The 22,734-nt window shown below is 31.7% G+C and overlaps 1 protein-coding gene and 1 pseudogene across 3 annotated transcripts in view; one reads left to right on the top strand and one right to left on the bottom strand.

Moving 5' to 3' along the window:
- Mnat1 (MNAT1 component of CDK activating kinase) overlaps positions 1-22,734 on the bottom strand; it is a 226,978-nt gene that overhangs the window by 109,789 nt on the left and 94,455 nt on the right. The gene's annotated exons all lie outside the window — the stretch shown is intronic.
- On the top strand, positions 115-1,461 carry LOC107143257 (annotated as a pseudogene).

The raw sequence follows: 22,734 nt of genomic DNA, 5'->3' as shown, positions 1-22,734 counted from the left end.
CAACACAATGTGATATTTTTCTAAATGATCAGTAAAAGGAAAATTCAGATTAAGGAAGTCATATTATATGAGAAACTTAGTCATACAAATAAATAAAATTTATCTGGGCGCCATATGGTACTTAAGTGCTACAGAAGATCAGAAGTGAGGCTAAGTACTTCCTTTTCCTGTGGGAGCAGCTGGATCCACAGGAGCCTGGCCTTCTCCTCTCCTGGGTATGGCGTGTGCTGGACCCCGATATCTGTGTACTCTGAAAAGGGGGAGTCATCTAGCAAAAATCTCACTTTGCCTGCTGTGTTCAAGGCTCCAATTTGATCAGATATTGTGAACTTTGTTCATACCAACTTGCGTAAAAACAACAGACAGCCTTATGCTGTCAGTGAATTGGCAGGTCATCAAACCAGTGCTGAGTCTTGGGGTACTGGCAGAGGTGTGGCTCGAATTCCCAGAGTTCGAGGTGCTGGGACCCACCATTCTGGCAAGGGTGCCTTTGGAAATATGTGTAGAAGAGGCTGCATGTTCACACCTACCAAAACATGGTGTCGTTGGCACCCTAGAGTAAACACAACCCAAAAGTGATACTATCTGCTCTGCCTTGGCTGCCTCAGCCTGACCAGCACTGGTCATGTCTAAAGGTCACCGATTTGAGGAAGTTCCTGAACTCCCTTTGGTGGTGGAAGATGAAGTTGAAGGCTACAAGAAGACCAAGGAGGCTATTTTGCTTCTTAAGAAGCTTAAAGCCTGGAATGATATCAAAAAGGTCTATGCCTCTCAACGAATGAGAGCTGGCAAAGGCAAAATGAGAAACCGTCGTTGTATATAGCACAGGGGCCCCTGTATAACGAAGACAATGGTATCATCAAGGCCTTCAGAAACATTCCTGGAATTACTCTACTTAATGTAAGCAAACTGAACATTTTGAAACTTGTTCCTGGTGGGGCATTTCTGCATTTGGACTGAAAGTGCTTTTCGGAAGTTAGACGAACTATGTGGCACTTGGCTTAAACCTGCTTCCCTCAAGAGTAACTATAACCTCCCTATGCACAAGATGATTAATACAGACCTGAGCAGAATCTTGAAAAGCCCAGAAATTCAAAGAGCTCGCAGGGCACCACGTAAGGAGATTCATCGCAGAGTCGTGAAGAAGAATCCATTGAAAAACCTGAGAATCAAGTTGAAGCTAAACCCATAAGAAAAGACTATGTGCAGGAATACCATTCTTCGACTGGCCAAGAATCACAAACTCAGGGTGAATTAGCAGCAGCAGCTAAATCAGATAAGAAAGATCAGAAGGGGGCTGCAGGCAAGAAGCCTGTGGTGAAAAAGCAGGGAAAGAAGGCTGTTGGTGTTAAGCAGAAGAAGCCTGTGGGGAAGAAGGCTGCACCTTCCAAGAAACCAATAGCTGAAAAGAAACCTGTTGCAGAAGAGAAAAAGTCTGCTGCATAAACTCTTACAAATCTGTTTTATTCTATAAGTTTAAATAATTTTGGACACTTTATTTTGAATAAAGAGCTGATTAAAGATGTAGTGACAAAAAAAGAAAGAAAATCAGAAGTGAGAAAGATTAATAAAGGTCAAAAACTGCAACTTGAGCTAGACTTCAGAAACTGAACAAGCTCCACAAATGCAAGGCAAGGGGGAGGACAGTAATACTATCAGAGCAATATGTATGTTGTTTCTCAACAAGTAAGAAAACTTAAGTAGAGAACAGATATATGGGGAAGAGAGGGTGAGAAGAAATTGAAATCATACAGAGAGCTTGAATTACAGCCAGAAAAGACTCTATAGCTAACTTGAACTTCACAAGGTAAGAAACCAGAGCCTTCAAAACAATATTGGAATATCTTGTTTCTATCATTAACAAATAAATGATAAAATGAACATTTAATATCACAAGAAAGTGCAAAGTAAGATGCTCATGTACACTGCTGGTAGGAGAGCAAATTATGGAATTGCTTTTTCTTAAAAAAAGCAATTTAGTAAACTGTTACTAGTAATTTCATTTGTAAGAATTTATGAGAAAAAAATTAAAAATATAATAAACTTTTATTCATAAGACTGTTCACCACATTTTATACTGTGATAAGCCAAAAGGAAACAATGTCCAAACTATATTGGAAAACTTAAGTAAACATATGTTAAATAATAATATAAAACAGAATGTAGCCATTAAAATTGTTCAATGAAAAATCATAAAATATTAAGTATATAATCAATATAGTCTATTTTTTTATATCTGCATAAGAAAACAATGTCAATGGTAGCTATCTTTAGGTGATAAAATTATAAAATATTCATATTTTCATCTTTATTGGACTATTTTCTAGATAGGCCAAGTGGGTATATTTTATATTTACCACCATATAAATAAAATAAAAATATCCTAGGGACAATATTGAATAACACCATAGAGGAACGAGCTGAAAAGCCATACTTCAAGACAACCAATCTGTTCTCTTCAATAAATCAATGTCATAAGAAAGAACTACAAAGTATGGGGTAGGGTGGGTTCTTCTAGATTAGAAAGAAAATTAACATAGTCTTTAATAAACATCATAAAAACCCTTGCTTTAAGTATTGAATTGGATAGAGTAAAAAAAATGAGATATCTGGGAGACAACTAGGGATATTTTGAAAATGGACTGGATATCAAATGATATTATAGAATTGTTGTTCATTTTCTTTATAGTAATTTCTGAGAATGTCCTACACAGGAACAGGTCAGAGGGAGATGCAGGCTGAAGAAGTGAAAAGTAAAATTTCATGAAAACTGTAAATTACTTTAAACTAGTTCAGAAAAAAATACAAATCTATGAAAAAATATGCCAGAATATTAAAGATTACTGAATCTTGGCATTAGGCATGAGTATTCATTAGTCTTCTACTTTGATAATTCTCAAATTTTTCATCATAAAAATTTTAAAATAGATCATGGAATATTTATTATTTTTGAAAAAAAAAAAAAAAGCTATGCATGTATAGCAAAGAAAAACAGAAAAAACTGCCAAAGAAAGAACCAGAATGGGTGCTGGGTTGTGGCTTAGTGGTAGAGCACTTGCCTAGCATGTGTGAGGCACTGGATTTGACTCTCAGCACTGCATATAAAATAAAGGTTCATTGACATCTAAAAAAACTATTTTTAAAAAACGAGAAAGAACAGAATGAAGAAGGTCAAATTTGCAGCTATTTTAGTAATTAAGGGTGAAGAAATATAGTTCAAATTTGAATAATAACTGAGGTGAAAAGAAAAAATAAAGAATAATGATTGTTATTAAAACTAAAAGAATTGGTAGCAATCTAGTATATCTGAGGTGGAAACTAATATGGGAAAACCAGAGAGAACTAACTAGTAGAAACAGGAAAATTAGGAAAGAGAAGTCTTGAGGACAAAGATTTTTTTAAAAAGATAAAATGCAAACTGGGAGAAATTATTTGCAAATCAATTATTTTATAAATAAATTTTATTCAGAATATATATATACAGAACTCTTATAACTAAATAATAAAAAGATAACCCAATTTTAAAATGGGCTAAGGCTTTAACAGACATTTCACCAACAAAGAAATACAAATAGCTGATAAGTACATGAAATAATGCCCAATATCATTAATCTTCAGAAAAAAAAGATAAATTAAAGCACAATGAAATACATGGCTATAATTAAAAGAACAAACAATAAAAAAGTATTGGTAAGGATGTGGAGAAATTAGAACCCTTTTACATAACAGATGAGTATGTACACTGATATAGCCACTTTGGAAATTAATTTAGTAGTTTTTATGAAATTTACAAGTAACTTTATTATATGGTTTAGTAATTCCACTTATAAGTATCTACCCAAGAGAAATAAAAACCTATGATCACACAAAGATTTATACATGAGTGTTCATATAAGCATTACTTATAGTAGCCAAATAGTAAAAATAATCTAAATTTTCATCAACTAATGAATGAATAAACAAGATGAAGTATAGTCATACAATATGAATATGAATTCATTCATTCAATGATCATATAATAATGTTGAATACAGTACTATTCAGCAATAAAAAACATAAAATGCTGATACATACTACAACATGGAACTACTTCAGAAACTATACAAATTAGAATTTTTAAAAAACCAGCTGCAAAAGACCACATATTGTATAGCCTCAACTTTTATGAAATGTCCAGAAAGGACAAATCTGGAGATAAAAAGCAAATTAATGACTGCTACAGGCTAGGAGCATGAATGTGTCATTACTCAAAAGGAGTATGAGACACATTTTTAGAATAATGAAAACATACTAAAAGTGTATTATGAAAGTAATAATCCAATGATTTACCAAAAACGACCAAATTGTACATTTTAAATGAGTAATTTTATAGTAATTATACCTCAATAAAACTGTTAAGAGTATAAGATGGTCCATTCATATCAACTCAAGATTGTTGACTGCAAAAAATCCAAATAGAAATGTTCAGTAAAGGCAGATGGAAATATAAAATAAACCTAAAAGAAACCGTACAATCATGAGCATCAAAATAATGGACAAAATCACAGAATAAGTAAGACTGGGGGAAGAGAGAATGTATACAGAGTGGTGTCTGTCCTAGCATTGAGTCCTAAAAAATACTCACATTAAGTAATTCAAGTATATTCTGTTGACTTTCAAAAGCAGAACATAAAACTTAAGCCCTTTCCATTTTTATTATTGTTGCCACATGAATAATAAATGAGGCTTTGAAGGTAAAAATGTCTTTAAAAGAGCCACAAAAAGTCATATAATCTTAGCTAATATCCACACTGAGGGAAAGGGGGAGATGCATGTAAACTGTACATTCAATAGTATAATTAATGTTTTTATTCCCCTGGAATATACCAAAAAAGAGCCCCTGTTTCTCCTGAAAGATGCAGCTTAGATTCCTAGCATCTGCTGGTCAAAAGTATAAGCATATATGAAAAGTTTCGAAAATTCAGCTGATTTCCATACAGAAAAATTAACATTAGAATAACCATGCAAAGGTTGTACATGGCTGTTTTCAATAATCTGAAATACACTGCTTAATTTTTCTTACTCAACAAGTTCAAAGGCTACTACAAAAAAAGGGTTTGTAATTTACTAAGACTTATGTTAGATAATCTATATACTGCAAATATTACCTTTATTCTTTTTTTTTCCCCCAAATAAAGGAAAAGCAAAGACTAACTTTACGGTAAAGCAAAGACTAACTTCATGGTAACTCTAAACAAACAGCTATGTTAAAATACACATGACTAAAACATTTCAAATAATAATACTAAAAAATACATTGTATTATTGTCTATTAAAAATAGTAATGGAAATAGTCAATTAGTATCATTAGTATATAGGTTGTTTATATAAACAATAATAGAAATACTAAATATAAAAATAAAGTTCTATGCCAATCAGTATATGGCTTTCTATTAAGTTACCACAGACAAGGTTGAAAGTCATAATAGTAATTTAGGTTGATAGGTTAAATGATTCTGATTTTCATCTGAAAATAGTTTAACACAAGTTAAAATTCAGAACTTTCTTTTAAATCTTCCTCAGTGACTCATTCACCAGGCTAGCCTCATCTTCAACATATACTAATAAGCCCTTCAAGCTTCTGAAACTCTTTGTGTAATTAGCTTTTAGCATCTTTCCCATAAGAAGGTAAAGTGTTCACTGTCATACTTTATAGCATAATGCCTTTTACCAAAGAGCTGCTCAACATTTTGCCGAACTAAGGAACAATATAAATGTGCATGTGAATGGTCAGCTAAAGGATCCTAGCATGAACACTAGGGCAGGGGTAAAATGATCAGGTTTTCAAATTCTATAAATTTAAGAATGTTTTTGCTAAGCATAAACTATTGAAATTTCATTAACTACATATACTGTGAAGTGTAAATACGAATAAATCTCCACCTTTACTATTTTTGCTTTCATTTACTCATTGTAGTCAGTGGTTGCTTTTCATCCATACACTGGGGATATACTTTCTAGCCATTTAAGTACTCATTTTAACAAAATTCCAGATAATAAAACACTGTAAAAGTATTCATCACCCATTCACACAACAAATACTGATCATCTACTATGCCAAGAACTGAAAAGTACATCAGTGAATGAAAGCAAACAAACAAACAAAAAAGATAGAAGTCCCTGCACTAAGGGAACTTATATTCTAGTAAATCATGTTACAATGAGATTATGTCTTCTACTTTTATTTTTTATTTAAATTAAAAAAAAAAACAGGGCTGGAGTTGTGGCTCAGTGGCATAGCCCTTGCCTCACACAGGTGAGGCACTGGGTTTGATCCTCAGCACCACATAAAAATAAACAAACAAAATAAAGATACTGTGTCCATCTATAACTAAAAAATTGTTTTAAAAAAATGACAGTGGTGGTGGTAGTTTTCATGAACTTCTCATAATGTTAAATTCATCAAATTCTGTAGAAGGTGTTACATTTTTCAGAAATCAGAATATTCCATTGTTATAGCATGATTAAATCAATAGATTCTAGGGACTACTTACATAGAAATCGTTTACAGGAAGCTTTCTAGAAAATCAACTGAAGTATTTCTGAAATAATGTTTCTGTTTTGGTAAACATCCTAAAAATTTAAATACATTTGAGCACATATGTTGTGAGTTTGTGTATATACATACATATATATGGATATATGTATGTGGATATAAAATTTATTTAATTGTGTGTGTATGTATGTATGTATTTGTACTGGGGATTGAATCCAGGGGTGCTTAACCACTGAGCTATATCCCTACCCCTTTTATATTTTATTTTGAGACAAGGCTTTGCTAAGTCCCATATATAATTTTTTTAATGGGTTAGAGAACTTCAAGAATATACCTGGCATTGTCTACAAGCTGCTCATTCTGAGTCACATTTTTTTGGGTAATTCAGTTGTTTTCAATTTATTTTAGGAGCAAGCAGAGCAATTTTTATACTATGCTGTTCTGGTCACTCTAGGGTGATGTCAGCCTATCATCACTGTAACAGCTGCATGTAATAACTTCCTGGTAGCACATAATTTCATGGGAAGAACAATTCATTCCCTCTACCCCCAAAATTACTTTCTCTAATTTCTTTCAAAATTAACAGTAACAATAAAAGGACAAATGAGGGGCAAGGCTCTGTGTGTTAAGAAGAACTATATACTTACCCAGGCATTGCCTTTAAACTGAAATGAACTGAGGTAAAACATTTTATTTCTCAAAGCTGCATTTTTATCATCTACAGTAGCAGCTGAGGGCAGGGGGGTTGGGAAGACTAGATTATCAGGTCTAGCCACTCTGGTATCATGACCACAAAGTAGAAATAAGCCACTGTTTCACAATGTATTGCAAAAATTAACAAAATTTTCCTCAAATTTAATATGAACTAGTGTGATTCTATACACAATAAAGAAACAACCAGAGTGGGAAAAAAAAAAAAAAGCACACTAATCCCTGGATTCCCAACTCTCTACTAGAATCATCCAACAACATGCAGTTTTGGAATTGGTAAATAATTTTTCAAAATTATTATGGTTGGCTCTTTCAAGCATTCTAATGACTTACCCCCACGAAGAGGTTTTATAAGCATTTTTTGTCCTTTAAAATGAGGTGGTGACCAATTACCCAAAATGACTTTTTTCTAAAATTTTTCCATTCCTCCAAAGACTACAAATGGAACCACCATATGACCCAGCTATCATTTATTGCTATTTATCCAAAAGATCTAAAATCAGCATACAGAGATGCATGCATACCAATATTTCAGGCAACACAATTCAAACAGTTGAATTATGGAACCAGCCTAGGTGCCCATCAACAGATGAATCGATAAAGAAAATGTGGTATGTATGTACACAATAAAGTTTTATTCAGTCATAAAGAATGAGATAATGTCCTTTGTGGGTACATGGATAGAACTAGAGAACATCAGGCTAAGTGAAATAAGCCAGCCAGATTCACAATGTTAAGGTTCACATGTCAAGGATCTCATATGCAGAAGCTAGAGACAGAGGGAAAAAGAGGAATTTTGGAGGTGGAGTGTGCACTCATAAAAACAAATGGAAATAGAGTCAAGTCAAGAAAGAGGATCAAGAGTGAGGGAGGAGGGGAACATGTGGGGAAGTGCTGGGGAATGAAACCTACCAAATTATGCTATATCCACATATGAATATACCTCAATGATCTCGTTATTTATGTAACGCATGAGTTAAAATAATGATGATAATGGTGACAAGGAAATCAATAGAGTAGAGCACATGGATGGGGCAGAGAGAAGGTACTGGATAATGGAATTATGTTATGTGCATGTAGGCATGTAGCATAACGAATCCCATTATTTTGTATAATTATAATGCATCAATTAAAAAAAGGGTTTTCCAAAATATGAAAATGTTTCTTCTTGTATATACTGGCAACAGCATCATATTTTCTGGCTCATTTCCATTCAAATATGTGAGATATGCTTCAAAACATCAAACAATAATTTCTATAATTATTTAACTGGGGCTTAAGTTTCTTTTCATCATTAGAAATCAAATTACCTAAAGAGCTATATAGTAACTTGGCCAAGCTAAGTGTCCAAAAATATTTCTAGTAAACTGGCCCTGGAAACTTCATCAACATCTGTTCACTACGTGAAATAAATTTTTTTTAATTTATATATAACAGCGGAGTGAAATAACTTTAATGATTTGTTAGGCAAATTCATTTGCAATCTCCTCCCAAAAAAATACAACATTCAGTGCTCAACACAATTCACAGAAAAATGCTCTTTAATAATATTTCAATTCCATTTTTAGAGCACTTAGTATAATACCAATATATACTATTCCTTAAAAGGTTTAAAAATAAATAACATATTTAGAAATAAAAAGATTATAAAAAATATAAATAATACCTGCCATTAAAATATTATTATAAAAAATAGAAACATTAAATCTTCTCAGATAACATATTATTACAAACAAATCCTGGATATTTAAAAAAGTATTGCTGCTAATTTTAAAAAAAACAATGCTATAAATTCCTTCTGTATTGGCTTAGAACCAATATGGCTCATTTAGAAACCAACTGCAACAACATATTTGTTGACGCAAGCAATTATTATTTAGTAAGTCATGGGTCTCAAACCACTGTCTCCCTCTGCTATATCCTATTTTGACTATAAGAGCCTCATGCAAGTTATCTCCCTATCTGAAAAATGAAAAATTAAACATAGAAAAGGACTTAAATTAGCATCTCTGCCTTAAAAAATTCTACACCTTGAACATCCAAAGAGATCCAAATAAAACCTAGAAGGGTCATAAGTTATGCAATTGACTTAATTCAACATGGCTATATAGTGATTCTACTCGGAGTAAAGTAAATAATGGTCAAATAAATAGCTCATAAAATATACTATTCATTGTTTTATGCATATTTTATCTGTTTTATAAATCCAACTCAGCTAGTTTTTCCTCTGGCATTAAAACACATCACTGTTTCTTCTATGGAAAACCAAATAAAGTAATTGGCTTGTATTTGAAATCCATGTTGTTTCAAAATGTTCCTTATTAGGGGAAGAGAGGCATTCTTTTTTGCTATTTTTCACCCTGGTCTGTTGTTGTTTTCAATTTCAACTGAATTCAGGTAAGTTAAATGTACATGTGATAAGACTCCACTGATCATGACAGGTATTTGAATGTTTATTCAATTGAATTCATGGAAGAGAGACATAACATTTGAAAGCTGTAGCTACCTTTAATTCCAGGTACTCTGGAGGCTAAAAGGATCTCAAATTCAAGTCCATACTAAGTACACTTGATTATTTTATTAAATTATAAGATAAATGGAAACAGGGAAATATGCCAGAGGCTTAAGAGAAAGATAGGGTTAGGGTCAAAGGAAGAAATTTTGTTTATTTTGATTTGTTTTGGTTGTTCTAGGTTTTCTTAAGACACTGATAAATGATGCAGTGTTGAAAAGTATTATTTTTACATTCTTTCTCTGATGCTTGTCTTGCTACTGAACTACCATTTGCTGCCAAGAGGACATAGCGTCCAGCAAATCATATCTGTTTCTAAAAAAAGATCAGAAAGGAAAAACATCAAGGAGACTATCTAGAGAGACAAACCTGTTTCTTTAAAAAGAATCTGTATTAACTGTAAGAAAAGTAGCATTTGCCAAGTTTTTTAAAACAGCTTTTCAGGCACATAGCATTTTTGCTTATTTTCTTTGGTAATTACAAAAGTAATTTCCAAGAAAGAATTTTCATCTTAGCATACTAAGTAAACTAGTAGCTAGCCAATGATAATGGCAACTTATATATAAATTTAATTTCTAATGCAATAAAGTATAAAAATTGCTCCATTTAAACTTCTTTACATATACTATTATTAGGTAAGCAAAACAAAAATATCACGTAAGATCTGTAGTCTTCAAGACAGAAACATTTTTTCAGTAAAAAGATAACAGATACCTTTCTTTATATCATTGTAGAGAATGGATAATTTATGAGAGCCTATTTTATTTAGACCTGAATTCTTTATGCTTTTAGTCAGTGCTTGATACATATTAGGAATGTTTGTTTTAAAAGTAAATGGATGTTTTATAATGATTTCTCCAATCCTCTGCTCCAACCCATCCCCAAAAAACTATAGAACAAAGCTCTTGATTCTATATAAAGGTCATTTAACTATAAAGAGTCATTATTTGCCACTTCAGTGTAGAAAATATGTGGAAAGCTAATCAGATTGTAATTGACTTTATCTTTATTTGTATAAAAGAAAAAACAAATATTAATACCCTAAACATCCCAAAATTTCCATTCCCAAATCAAACAACATACACATATCACCACTATCACCACCACAACTACCACTTACAAAATTACTCTACAAACAGATCCCAACTCTAAAATGCAGATCAGAATATTTAGGACACTGATTCCCTTTCACTTGCAATTCACATGAACTGTCTTTTACTAAATTATATAGATATATAATATGATTACTAACAGTGCTAGTCCATCTAAATGACACAAAAACATTTGTTGAACACTTACTATATATACGCTATATATTCATTTGAGATAAGTATGTTTTATCTTTTTTACAGGAAAAGAAACTGACACGGTTCAAGTCTAAGCAACTTGCCCAAGTTTTAAACCCTATACTGCCAGAATATAACAAGCACAGGACCACAGTTTGAAAATTCATTTATTAAACATTTAGTGGTTGTTAGGCACTGTGAAGGAATAATAGAAAGTGTATCACCAGAACTGACCTTGTTTTCAAGCATTTAACAATATTTATTTGAATATACATTTATTAATCATAAATTATAAGCTTATTTATTTTTAAAATATCAGTATAAGTTCTTTTTAAATGAGTTACCCCAGTTCATTAAAACCCATTTGTTTTAGAAAATATTTATGTTCAACAACTTCTTAACACATTTAAAATTGTGTACAAATTTCATCTATACTGACATACGCTTCATCCTTAACAGATACTCTTAGAAGTTCAGTCTTCTAATAACAAACAAAAATTATTTATTTTTCAAATAACATATAAATTAATGGCTTATTCGTGAATCCCTACAAACTGCACATACTTTGAAATATGAAGTAGCAATGTACAAGTAAACTACCTTTCTGGAAAATTATATATTCTAATCAATCCTTTAAATCACAGTTCACTATATTTAATAGATCATTATTAAAAATTGATAGGTTTTTATGTTTATGATATGAATTTCACAAGCACTGCATAAGAAATCACAAATCTTTCTAAATTTTTCATCTGTGAACACATGTATGTGATCATAAGCAAATACAAAGCACCCAAACTGTCACATCATTTGTTTTATTTTAAGAGAAAACTAATTTTATCTTTTAATCTTTCTTTCATAAATAAATTAAACTACATGAAAGTAAAGAGTGATACATTTATTAAAATAATATCCTAGAGGACAGAGAAAACAACTGATATGGGAAGAGTTTAATGAACACAGCTTTGAAACTGTTCTGGAAATCACAGGCTTAATGAAAAGTACTAACATTCTTTCAGTTGCAGAGACAGGTGCTGCTGCCAATCAGCTGCATTTGCTGAAACACATTCTAAAGATTATTAATTAATCTTTATACTGAAACCAATGGTTATCTGTCATTTTGCTATGATCACCATTTTTTTAAGTCACCAAAGAAAGATAAGAAAGAAACAGCCATCAAACACAACTCCGGATAAGCTCTGCATCTGTTTACTTAGTTCTATCATTTCCTGATATTCGTTATATTAAGCTCAAAGCTTCCACTGCCTGAAGTCATGGGTCTTACAGTCTCTCCGCTATTTCTATTTACCAAAAATATACTAAAATATTTCTGAGATATTTGGGGGGAAATCATAAATAAATAAATACACCTTTTTTTGCTACTGTTTGTAAATAAACCCAATAAGTTCTGGAAAAATATGATTTGTGAAGGCACTGTTCTTCATATCACATCTGCACTCTCATTTTAATTCACCCACACTCCTGGCCCTCACTCCACATACCTCTGTATACTTTGTTCTACCACCATGTTATCCTACCTTCGCTATATAAACATTGTTTCAGAACACATTCAGAATTTAACAAATATTACAAAGTTTATGTTTCTGAATCTGAGCGATTTGATTAAAATAATTCTGAAGATCTTTATAAATTCTCTGAAAAGAGTGCCAAAGAACATATTTTAAATCCACTTGAAAACACAAACATATATAGTAAATGAAAAATGTATTTTATGATTTTTTCCATTCTTTTGATGTTTTAAGTTAACATTAATTCTTAAATCTCAAATAACACTATGTTCTACCATGTTTTTAAAGTTACTTTCATTCAACTGTACATGCCTGTGACCTCCACAATGACCTCTACAAAAGCAGTTGTGCACTTTACTGTGGTGCAAATCCTCACAGACAAGTTGAACCTGTTCTTTTTGGCAGTAAGCCCTTGTGCTGCACACACAGCTGAGATTTATTATAAAAGGGGAACTAAGGGGCATTATTTCACAACATTTATCCTTCACATATAGCCAAGTATAATCTTTTACAACCTTTGAGAGCTCTTAAATAAACAGATCTTCTCTTAATCACACAAAGTGTATTTGTCACCAATCAAATGGCATATTAAGATTCATTTTACACTAGGAAAAAGCAAGCACACAAAGCATATATACTAAGAGTTGTAAAAATTAGTTTCTTAATATCTATTCAAAAACAATAATGCTTTTAATCCTGAGACCTTAGAACAATTACTGCCTTGCTGTCTTAGCAAGGCAGTGGCAGCAAAATAATTAATAAAAACCTGTTTGCAAGTATCTGTACTTTAATAAAAAAATATGCCTAAGCTATCTTCTTCATAGGTATTATAAAACTATTTCAGAAACTTTTTATAATCTTTTGTGTTTTCTTTTTAATTTCAAAGTTCAATTTTATTTCAGGCTTTCTCATGGCATTTAAGAACATTTTCCTTTCTCACAATTTTGACCTGGACTCATACACAAAACTACAGGCTACTTTTCAATTCAAAAGATCTGATACCCTAGGGAAAGAGGAATTTCACAAATTCTAAGAATTATCTCTATTAACAAGAATTACTACACCATTTAAATTAATTCTTCAGGATTTGCTTTAAAAAAAGAAAAGGAAAAAGAAAAAAAAAACTTCATATAACCTCAAAAGTATTCTATCCTAAAAATCAGGTTCAAACTAGTTTATCAGCTAATTGCTTAACATTAAGGACATGAAAATATGTTAATTCTGGTGGATAGTTCCTTGCCCTAAATACTTCTGATTTTTTTCATTAATATCAAATATACAAACAATTGAAAAAATGCTTTAGATGTTTTCCAAGTTCAATAGGTTAGTCGCTAAAAAAATGAATTCTTTTAAGGAGAAAAAATCTAATGATATAATTTTAGGAATTAGGTTTCAGGTAGTGAGCAAAATGAGCATGTTCATAAACAGAACAAAATATACTTTGTCATTGCTGAAGAAAGAAATTTCATTAAACATTTTAAGCAACAGACACATTATTCTAGCTCTTAGGATGTTTTAAATAATTTATATCACTTTCTCTATCTAGGAAATACATTTAGAAGTTTAAGAGTTTGGACATTTGTTTATTCATCACTAAACTAGAAAACATTTTTTCTTGTAACATCTTGTCTTCCAGAAAAAAAAAATTATGTTAAATTTTAAGAGTTTTGTAGGGATTACATTTTTATATATAATTAGCATGTAAGAAACATTATTTACAAGTTATACACATAATAATAATCTATACTATGTTAGGCAATATAAAAATTGACAACCATAAAATTGGATCAAATGTTTTTAAAAATGCCTCAGGACCTGACCTTATACTATGTTCTCACAAAATGTCAACACTGACAGTATTTTTTAAATGTCTAAGGCCTCTAATTCATTTTAAAATATGTGTTCTTCAATATTTCCATAATATCCAAAACTACTCCTAGTGAACTCATGAGATAACGTTAACCTCCAAATAACTTAAGGCAGCTGTAAGTATATTCCTACCCTCCATTTCTTTTTGTTCCTCAAACAACAACAGCTTTCCTATCAATATATTTTCTTTCCAGCAAGAACACAGGCCTAAACTCTTTTGCCTTTAACTTCCCATATAATATATGCTTTTAGAATAATACAGTGTTAAAAGCATGGGCTTTGAAGTCCAAAAAAGTTGAATCCCGACTCTACATGGAGCAAGATGATGGATTTTTATTTATTTATTTTTTTAACAAGGCTCAGTTTCACTTGTATTTGTATTTAAAAGGATCAAAAATATATATGCTTTGGGGCTGGGATTGTGGCTCAGCGTTCACAGGTTCAATCCTCAGCACCACATAAAAAATAAAGGCATTATGTTGTGTCCATCTACACCTAAAAAATAAATATTTTAAAAAATATATATATATATGCTTTAAAAACATAACAGTCAAGTGCCTACAAAATGCTACCAATTATATCATCATCATCAGGAAGAGGAGGAGGAAGAGAAAGAATATTCTGTATCATCTCCACAGGCTGTATTTTAATACTCAACTTGATAAATCACTACAATTAATCAACATATTAATGAAAACCTTTAAAAAGGTTAAAGGTTTAACATCTTCCTGCAGAAACAATGTTATGAATGATGGTAGAATTCCAGATTGACAATATAAAAAACACATTAATTAGCTTAAATTCAGTATAGGGTCCTGGAAACAAGGGAGGAGGTAATACAAAGAAAAGTTTGCTTTCTCTTTCCTATGTGCCGGCTAGCCTTAGGCAAACTTTTGAAATTTCTTACATTTTAACTTTTTCTTATTTTGTCTTTAAATGCTTATCCAGCACCTAGTGCCTTTCCCAAGCATTATATGTTCTAACAATACAATATTACTGAGCTTCTAATTGAAAACATCCCACTAAAGCTTACTATGAATCCTAATGTACTCCCTGATCTTAAGTCACCAACCTGCATCAACCGCAATCAAAACTTCATTTCAGTAAGGTGTTAGTAGGAAAAAAATTAAATTGCATGATTTTACTTAGTGAACCATCTGGTTTTTATTATATTATTATTGCTTTTCAAAGGGCATTTATAAAACATTTTTCTTGAACAAATTACAAAGTAGTTGCCTTTAAAAACAACGACTAAGAACTATTCACTTATTTTATATCTTGCTTAATGTTTGTGTATTTTTAAAATATATACACACACACACACACACACACACACAATGTGTCAGCAGAGATTATCTGAGCTGAATTTTTTCATCTCTACATTTTCCTATTAAAAAAGAACAGATTCTCAAAGAGCACTACCATGTTTCCCAATTACTTAATTAGAGTAGCATCAAGAATTCTATAATGAGGAATGGGAAAGTACAAAAAGGGTATTTGAGTGTCTATAAATAAAGAAACTCAGGGAATCTCAAAAGTAGGCAAGATACTAAAGATCATGTCTAGTCCTACTAACCACTGCAATTTTTAATCTTCTCTTTAATTTTCTTGCCTATGGCTAAACACAATCTACCAAGATAGGTCAAAGCACCAAAATAGTCTCTAGTTAGGTCTCAATCTTCAAATAAATCCATTTAAGCATACATCTTAAGGGTAGGGGTATGGTTCAGTGAAACAGCACTTGCCCGGCTTGCATGAGGCCCTGGGTTTCCTGGCAGAAAGAAATAAAGAAGAAAGGGAGGAGAGGGAAAGGGAGGGGTAGAAGGAGGGAGGGAGGAAGGGGAGAGAAAAAAGGAAGAAAGAGAGAGAAAATGAAGGTACATACCTTAACATTCAACAACTCTATTAAATAAAACTACAGTATTTGTGTCACGAAAGTTGAACTTGATTCCCTTTTCCATAGAACTTTCTAGGATACATGATTCTTACAGAGGACATACATGTCCCTGCTAAGAAAAAAGTACTGACATCAATCACCATGATAATACAAAGAAGTACAGATTCGGAAGTACTTAGGCAACTTCTTTAACTATAATATTTCAATCAAGAAAACATCAGATTGTTTTAACTATGAGTTCATCCAATGCTTGGGCTTTACTGTTTTCTGTTTCCAATAATTCTGTTTTCTGTTTCCAATAATTCTAGCTGACGGCCAGACTGAAGTTTGGATTTTCATGCATTCACTGAACAATATTTGCTCAATAAAAATTCCCCAAAAAAGAATGGAGTTACTTTTAGGGTTCCTATTATCTGTAAAATGTGATTATTCTTAGACTTTAAAAGTCACTAATAGTTTTTAACTGACTGAAATTATTTCCAATTAGCCTATTTATAACTTAGAACACATGATTATCTCTTTGTTCACAGAGGACTTAAAATTCTGGCAGATTCTACATCACTTTAAAATTTAATCCTAGGTTTCAATCACATCCTCCCTTTTATTTTATTATTGTTAAAGATTCTTTTTTTTAAAAAAAAAAAAAGTTAATGTTTATGAAGGATTTAATAGGTTAAGTCTGGGAAAAATTCATTTTTTATAACTGATAGCCTCTAAGATGATTCAAAGAATCATCTCTGAGCACTTCATTATGTTATATTCACAAATACCATATTGCAATATACATTTCAGGAATGAATAAGGTTATCTGTCCAAGTCTCATAAGCATTAAAACTCACAAAACCAGATTTGAACACACCCAGTCTGACACTGAAGTCATATCTTTATCTGTTATAAGGAGGCAAGAAAAAAAAACCATCTTGCTTTTGTCATTAAACAGAATAAAAGGAGATGACTGTTATTCTCATTACACTCCATTCTCAACTCAAATGCTTGTAATGAAAAAGTACAAACCATTACTACAAGGAACACAAGGAAATAGTTTGATTACCTTTAATAAAGCAGGGGAAACTGCTAGAACTGGTAACAGCAACGAAAATGTATTTTCAACATCATTTACTATTTCAAGGATAGGAGGACTTATAACAGAAATAGGTAATTATATTTATAGATCTAATTTCCAAAACTAAAGTTAATACTACAGAAATAAAAGAACTATTTTACATAGCCCTTCCAAGACCAATAATCAACACCCCTTCAAAAAAAATAAGTATATTACAATGGCAAGCATAGGAGCAGAGCTCCTAAAAAGGATAACACAATTGTTTCAAGGTATAACATTACTTCCTGTATCAAATACTTTACTGGTCTCTCTCCTACTTTGATGGTTTATCAAGAGAATCTTTGGTGCAATGGAAAAAGAATTAAACTAAAAATTTAGAGGCATGTACTCACTCTGAATTCCATTGTCCTCTTGTGTTTAGTGAATATATGAGTGAAAATGGGGGAGAATAATATAGACAAACTGCATACTTATATGCAAATGTATTTAATAGTATAAAATGTTCTTCAACCTTAAGATCTTACTAATTACAGCTATCATAGAAATCTAGACCCACAAGCAGTTCAAAACACCTTGATAGGTGCTAGAGATGTAGTTCAGTGGTAGAGAACTTGCCTAACATGTATAGGCCCTGGGTTCAATCCCCAGCACCACAGAAAAATAAATAAATAAACAAACAAACAAATTCACTATGTTGGCTTGAAGCATATACTAGAAAGTCCATTCCTACTGATAATGCTCACTTTTAGAGCAGAATATAACTCAACGAAACTATGAAGTTTTGAATGTCTGTCATTTACTTGCATTAATTGCACCATTCAATTTAAATTTATATTATCAAAAATTATTTGAAAGGAGCTGTTATTTATCTTATGAAAAAGTAAGCCCCAGAAATGAAAAATTCCAACAAAACAATCTAATTGTGTTTATATAACATGAATGATTTGCTGTTTCTCCAAAATAGCATGTAAGAAGCCAGTACTTCTTAAATGTGCAAAGTATTTCCATGTGCTTCACAAGAAAACTATCCAAAACAAACAATGTTTAAGAAATTTCTTATTACTTTATTTCATAACCATCTGTTTCTTTCCCCCTTCCTCCTATTCTCTCTTTCTGGTGCTACTCACCTTCTTTATATCTACTGCCTTCTTTATATCTATTGCTTATAGTAACACTTTTAAAAGAATAAGGCTGCAAAATTAGATATCCAGCTGGGAATTCTAGTTGTAGCTATTACTTGGCAATGACATAGTCCAGAGTCAAACATTTATCAACATGCACTCCTAAAGAGACTCACACGTGTCTTAACATAAACATTAACTATGCTATGGTATCTTCTACTAGTCTTAAAGATTATCATTCAGTATTCATTAAAAAAACACATTTAATTAAAATCATGTAATCATTGAGGACAGCACAGTGGCTCATGCCTACAATCCTAGGTACTCAGGAAGCTGAGGCAGAGAATCATAAGTTCTAGGCCAGCCTGGGCAACTTTAGGAAGGTCCTGTCTCAAAATAAAATGAGTGGGGACGTATCTCAGAAGGAGGAGAAAGAGGAGGAAGTGGGTGGGTGAGAGGGAGAGGCAAGGAAGCAGGGGAGGAAGGAGAGGGAGAAGAAAAAGACCTTTGATTGCTATAAGTTTTATGTTTTATATGGCACATATAGAAAATAGGTATGGATATAGGTGTATCCATTAGGCAGGAAGGGAAAAATGAAAACAACAGTATAAACCAACAAATAAACTAAAACAAAAAAATTATCAGAATATTATCATTCCTTCACTAGAAAAGATGCTTAAGTAATCCCTTCTTAAGCTATGAAGGCTGAAGGAAAAGGCATCCTACAAAAAAAACTGACTTTAGGCTAAAAGTATTTTTAAACATAAAAACCTAAAATTACTTATTTATACTAAAGCCCAAAAAGGGTGAAAAAAAATCACAAAAGTTGAAAACCTATGGACCCTTAAATTGTAAAAAGACAAATACAAAAAGAAAAACTTGAAATAAGCAATGGAGAAGTTATGTTTCACCAAAAAAAAAAAAAAAAAAAAAGCTACTCTAGAAGCTATGGCAAGTTTGGGTTCAGCCTGGGTAATTAAGATAGACCCTATCTTGAAATAAAAAGGGACTGGGGTTGTAGCTCAGTTGTAGAGTGCTTAGCACAAGCAAGGCCCTAAGTTCAGTCTCTAGCACCATCATTCATTCATTCATTCATTGATAAATAAATAAATAAATAAATAGGAGGAGGAGGAGGAAAAGGAGGAGAAAAAAAGATGTCATGTAAGTCAGAAGGTAGTAAAATGATATATACAAAGTGGTAAAAGAAAAACATAAAACTAGTTATTCTTCAAACCTGAGGCAAAATAAAAACTTTTCTAGATAAACAAAGAAACATTAAAAATATATTGTTTTATTAAAAATATTTTTAATGTTTCTTTGTTTATCTAGAAAAGATTTTGGGACTCAAACTAAAAAGTTTCTTCTCAGCAAAAGAAATAATCTGTGAGGTGAACAGAGAGCCTACATCCTGGGAGCAAATTTTTACCCCTCACACATCAGATAGAGCACTAATCTCTAAGATATATAAAGAACTCAAAAAGCTAACCACCAAAAAAAAAAAAAAAAAATGACCCAATCAACAAATGGGCCAAGGACCTGAACAGACACTTCTCAGAAGAGGATATACAATCATTCAATAAATAAATGAAAAAATGCTCATCATCTCTAGCAATCAGAAAAATGCAAATCAAAACCACTCTAAGATATCATCTCACTCCAGTCAGAAAAGCAGCTATTATGAAGACAAATAACAATAAGTGTTGGCAAGGATGTGGGGAAACAGGTACTCTCATACATTGCTGGTGGGACTGCAAATTGGTGCAGCCAATTTGGAAAGCAGTATGGAGATTCCTTGGAAAACTAGGTATGGAACCACCATTTGATCCAGCTATTCCTCTCCTCAGACTATACTCAAAGGACTTAAAAACAGCATACTACAGGGACACAGCCACATCAATGTTTATAGCAGGCACAATTCACAATAGCTAAACTGTGGAGCCAACGTAGAGGTCCTTCAGTGGATGAATGGATTAAAAAAATGTGGCATATATACACAATGGAATTTTACTCAGCATTAAAAAAGAAAAAAAACATGGCATTTGCAGGTAAATGGATGGTGTTGGAGAAGATAATGCTAAGTGTCAGCCAATCCCCAAAACACAAATATCAAATGTTTTCTCTGATATAGGGAGATTGACTCATAGTGGGATTGGGAGAGGGAACATGGGAAGAATAGATAAATTCAAGATAGGGAAGAGGGTTGGGAGGGAAAAGGAGCCGGTAGGGGAGAAACAAGCATGGTGGAATGTGAATGGACATCATTATACAAAGTACACATATGAAGACTTGAATTGGGTGTCAACATACTTTATATATAAACAGAAATACAAAAAGTGTGGTATTTATGTGTATTAAGAATTGTAAGGAAAATAATAATAATAATGTTACCTTAGATTAGGTAAAGGGAAGTGAAAGGGGGGGAAGGCAGGGAATGTGGGGATAAGAAAGATGGTAGAATGAAACAGACATTATTACTGATGAATGAATGTGACTGTATGACCAATGTGATTCTACAATATGTATAATCAAAAAAATGAGAAATTATATCCGATCTATGTATGATATATCAAAGTATGTAAGTGCATCTAATGTCATGTATAACTAATTAAAACAAATTTTCAAAAGAACTAAAGGAAACAATTTTTAAATAATTAAATCTAAGTCTGATTAAAATGACTTATCAAATATAGAATATCAATAATGAGACATAATTTTAAAAAGAACCAAGTCACAATTCCGGAGTATTTTTAATAATACTTATTTGATTACAAGCTGAAATTATATTTGGGATTTATTGGGTTAAATTAAATATGCTATTAAAATTTAAAATAATGATAATAATAATAATTTAAGATAAATTTTTAAAAAATTTTTGTAAAAATATTAAAGGAATACTTCAGGCTAAAAGGAAATAACAACAGGCAGTAATTCAAGTTCTTTCAAAGAAAAAAAGAGCACTAAAATGGTAATTACATAGATAAATATATAAAACACTAAATGAAAACACTTCTCTCCTATTAACTAAGTTTAACTGGAAAAATTATAAAACTGTGTGGTTGATCTTACAACATATAATATATATGACAATAATAGCACTCAGGAGAGAAGAAGAAATGAAGCTATACTGGATCAAAGAATCTATATATGAATGGTACACAATTAGTATAAGCTAATATGCATCGAACTAGACTAACCAAAAAAGAAGAGAAAATATCAGAAATTTTAAAAGTACTATCACTAAAATTCTTGATAATCATTCAAAGAATTTTAAGGAAATATAACAAACTTTATGTCAATAAATGATACCTTAGATAAAATCTCAAATTTTTTGAAAACTACAATTTACCAAAAAGATAAATAATACTGCATAGCTTATATCACTTTTTAAAATTGAGTTTATTAAAATCTACATATAGGGAATGGGGTTATAGCTCAGTGGTAGAGTGCTTGCCTAGCACATGTGAGACACTGGGTTCAATCTTGAGCACCACATAAAAATAAATAAAATAAAGGTATTGTGTCTGTCTCCAACTAAAAATACATATATTTCTAAAAAAATCTACATATAAATAAATTACAGTTCCATATGGTTTCACTAGTGAATCCTATAAAACATACATGGAAAAAATAACACCAATTTCATACAAATGCTTTCAAAATAGGGTAGGGGACTCTACTTCCAATTGACACCAAATATCCTGAAAAACACCATTTCTACCATTACTGGTAAAAACATTACCAGTATTATCCTCATCTTACAGCCAAACAAAGACATCTTTATATGCAAACAAACCTACAGATCAATAACTGTCATGAATATAGACATAAAAATCCTTAATAAAAATACCAGCTAATTGAATCTAGGTATATGTACTAAAAGTAGGCATTGGGAAATAAAATTTGAAATAAGGTATTCCTTTAAGACACTTAAAGTTTATGTTGTAAAACATAAAATATTTAGGAACAGATTTGACAGTAAGACCAACCACTGAAAACTTTAAAACACTGCTGAGATAAAGAAGTTTCTAGTGCAGAAATACATGACCCAAGAACAGGAGAACAAAATTTAGTTAACGGAAGTTGACCTAGAGATGACAAAGATGGTGAAAGTAGTAGACAACAATATTAGCATAGCTAGAATAAATATGTTTCTCATGTTCAAGATAGAGAAGGAAAAAAAAAAGCATCAAGATGATGTCATCATCGTAACT

The sequence above is a fragment of the Marmota marmota genome, unplaced genomic scaffold (genome assembly GCF_001458135.2).
Source record: "Marmota marmota marmota unplaced genomic scaffold, marMar, whole genome shotgun sequence".
Taxonomy (NCBI): Eukaryota; Metazoa; Chordata; class Mammalia; order Rodentia; family Sciuridae; genus Marmota; species Marmota marmota.
This window is presented reverse-complemented; position numbering and strand designations above follow the sequence as displayed.